General features: G+C 45.4%; 1 non-coding gene across 1 annotated transcript; it reads left to right on the forward strand.

Moving 5' to 3' along the window:
- Positions 1-324: 324 nt before the first annotated feature.
- On the forward strand, positions 325-431 carry LOC143384568 (U6 spliceosomal RNA). The gene has a single exon (XR_013089370.1). It is a non-coding gene; the product is annotated as a U6 spliceosomal RNA (small nuclear RNA).
- Positions 432-3,232: the final 2,801 nt, after the last annotated feature.

Genomic DNA, 3,232 nt, shown 5'->3' on the forward strand with positions numbered 1-3,232 from the left:
AAGGCAGGGGTAAGGTTTCAAGAGTGGAGTGTTGCTTTGTGATTTCTTGCAGTCAACAGGTTGATTGGTATCTTGGCAGGTCACACCCATCTCAGGTGCTGTGTAGGATCTCTGGCAGAGCTGAAGGGGAAGTTCACCTGCATCAGATTGAAGCCAGATTTAAATATAGGTAGTTAGTGTAGTTAGGTAAATTGGGTTTAATATCAAGTAAAATCAAAAATGTTGAGAATGGAGCCCGGGAAAGGAAAGCAGCACTTGGGACATTGAAATGTTAATGTTCCCAAGGCCCAGAGCCCATTGTAAAGAAATGTTAATGAAACAGCTGTGCTCACTTCCACAGCACTTATACTAAAATTGGAACCATACAGAGAACATTAGCATGGCCTCTGTGCAAGGATGACACGCAAATTCATGAACTGGTCCATATTTTTAAAACAAGGGAGAGAAATGAATTACAGTAGATGGGGTAGAGAGAGAAGAAGATGGGAAGGGAGGGGAGGGGGGATAGTAGAGGATAGGAAAGGCAGCAGAATACAACAGACACTAGTATGGCAATATGTAAAAACGTGGATGTGTAACTCATGTGATTCTGCAATCTGTATATGGGGTAAAAATGGGAGTTCATAACCCACTTGAATCAAATGTATGAAATATGATATGTCAAGAGCTTTGTAATGTTTTGAACAACCAATAATAAAAAGAAAAGAAAAGAAAAGAAACAGCTGCCAGCAAATCTGGAGAAGCTAATCAGAAGCCGCCCCAGGCCCTTCCTGCCCAAGATTACTCCTCAGGCCCATCTGCCCTTCACCTTTTGGGTCTCCTCACCTACATTCTATCACTGCAAGATAACAGAACAAAGGACAGGAATGCTGACAGAAATGTGGGAAAGCTGAAAGAAGATCTTAGCTATAAAAGAGGGAAGACCTCCCCCCTTCCACAGATTCCACCTGTTGGGTCCCCTTCTTCCTCCAGGGAGAAGTCTTTTCTGCTGTCCTTTAATAAAGCTTCTACTTTCCACTCTAAACTTGTCTCAGCTTGCTTCTCTGGTGTTATACTTCAGTATTGGGGAAGCAAGGACTCGTCACCTGTAAACAACGGTAACAAGGGGGTCTATTCCGGTGTGTGTGTGGGGGCACAGGAAGTTCCCAAGGCCAGACATTCCCTTACTGGCTGCGATGTGCAACACAGTCCACACACAGCCCAAGGACACCTCTCAACACCTAGAGGTCCCACATGCTTGGATTTAAACCCTGTGTTCATTTTCCTTACTTCCCTCTCCAGGGCCTATTGCCTGTGTTGTTGACTCCCCATTTATCCACTTGTATTCATCACTTGCTGATGCTATCTATACTGCCCTCTTGCTGTGTACAGGACAGGAAATACTCCCCACTTAACGTTCTTGTGTTTGTTATCCACTGCCAACTCCAGGACTGTCTGATGCCTTCTTAGTACATCTGCTTATGCCCCTTCCTCTCTAAGGACTATTTCTATAGAATGACTTTATGCCAAACTCCTCAATCCCATAAGCCCCCCATCACCAACCTCATCTGGTTATTTCTTATTCTTTCTTCTCTTTTTCTTTTTTTTTTTTTTTTTTTTTTGTACTGGGGATTTGTAAGACGCCGCACCGCACTATGAATGGGAGACACCACATGACACAGATCACCGGAGAGGTTCCACTTTATTACAAAGGCTGTGGGTTTATATAGACCCAAGGAGAGGTAACAGGGCTGAGGTAGATAATGGGTCGCCCATTTATTGGCAAGCTCTTCCATATGTCAGTTCCAGAGCCCAAGAAGTTAATTCTTATTGGGGCTAAGGTTTCCCACCTGCAGGATTTGAACATTGGTGCCGGCGGAAATGTTTCATGCCAGTGAAAGAAAAAAAAGAGGAGAAAGAGGGTCATTAGGTGCCATGTTGGGTTTTTTTCTGGGGTGCTGCTGCTGTTATATGTTTTCCCAACATTCCTCCCTTTTTGTTTTCTTAGGAATTGGGGCGTCGTTGGTCAGATCTGGCTGCTTCTGGCTGTGTGGCGTAGGGCCTAGAAGGGGAAGTGGAGGAATGTTTGGGTAGGGGAAGGTCTGGGGATATCATGGCAACCAGAAATAAAACCTGGTGGCTATAGACAGCTACTTCCGTAGGGGTGAAGTCTATGAAAGTTCCCTGAAACCACAAGTCATCGATGGCATCGAACCAGTCCTGGATGGAGGAGATAGTTGGTATCAGCCACTGATCCTGTAGCAGAGACTCTAGGAAATACTGGAAGCATTGCCTTGACATGGCGTCACCAGCACCTGAAGAAGATCAGAGCAAACAAAAACAGGATGAAGATAAAAATTAAAGCAAATGTCAGTTTTTGGCAGAAGTTCCATGTCGGGGGACTGACAGAGAAGAGGCCAAGGGCCATGAGGAGGCTTAAAAAGGAAATAAAGGCTCAAGAATCCAGGATGGCAGATTACGAGGTTCTCCGGGCTCGTTGTCTCCCACTGTCCGATGTCCATTGCATTCCATCGCGCCTGGTAGTGAGCTTCAGCAATGAGTGAGCTGTTCTCTTGAAGATGTTGGGGGTTTATTGGTCATCAGAGGCTGGTAGTACCTAAGCAGAAGCTGGTTGAAAGTTTGTTTAGAGATCTTCTGTAATTGGCCCTGTAGGAAGCGAAGCAGACAGGGCAGGAACAGACACATCAGGAAAAGGAGACATAAAAGAGGCAACAGCCACGATTGGAAGTGGGCTAAAAAGAAGGTGGCAAATGGGTTTGGGTTTGGTGGATTTTTCAAAGAGGTAGCCAAGTCGGTGAGCTTGACTACATTAGTTTCCACAAGGCCTGATTCATTGATATAGTAACAACATTCTTCCCTCAAGAAAAGACAGGTTCCACCTTTTTCGGCTGTAAGTCGATTTTGAAGAGTAACTTGAGCCAAGGATGTGACCTGCCTTTGTAAAGATGCTAGAGATTCTGCAGTAGAAGTGAGCACTTGTTCAAGTTTAGAACTTAAGTCCTGTACAGCCCATAAGGAGCGTCCTAGAGCTCCACCAGAAATTCCTGCTCCCGCCTCAGATACAGCCAGTGAGAGACCCACCAGTATTGGAAGGAAAGCAGCCTGCTTATTCCGCACTAGGGGAGACAAGAGGGCGTGCACTTCAGCTGGGGTATAGAGAGTCAATTGCTGGACAAGCATCACCAGTAAACATGGGGTAGAGGTGTTGGTGAATAAGATAGTGATGAGAGAA

Source organism: Callospermophilus lateralis, chromosome 18, assembly GCF_048772815.1.
Source record: "Callospermophilus lateralis isolate mCalLat2 chromosome 18, mCalLat2.hap1, whole genome shotgun sequence".
Taxonomy (NCBI): Eukaryota; Metazoa; Chordata; class Mammalia; order Rodentia; family Sciuridae; genus Callospermophilus; species Callospermophilus lateralis.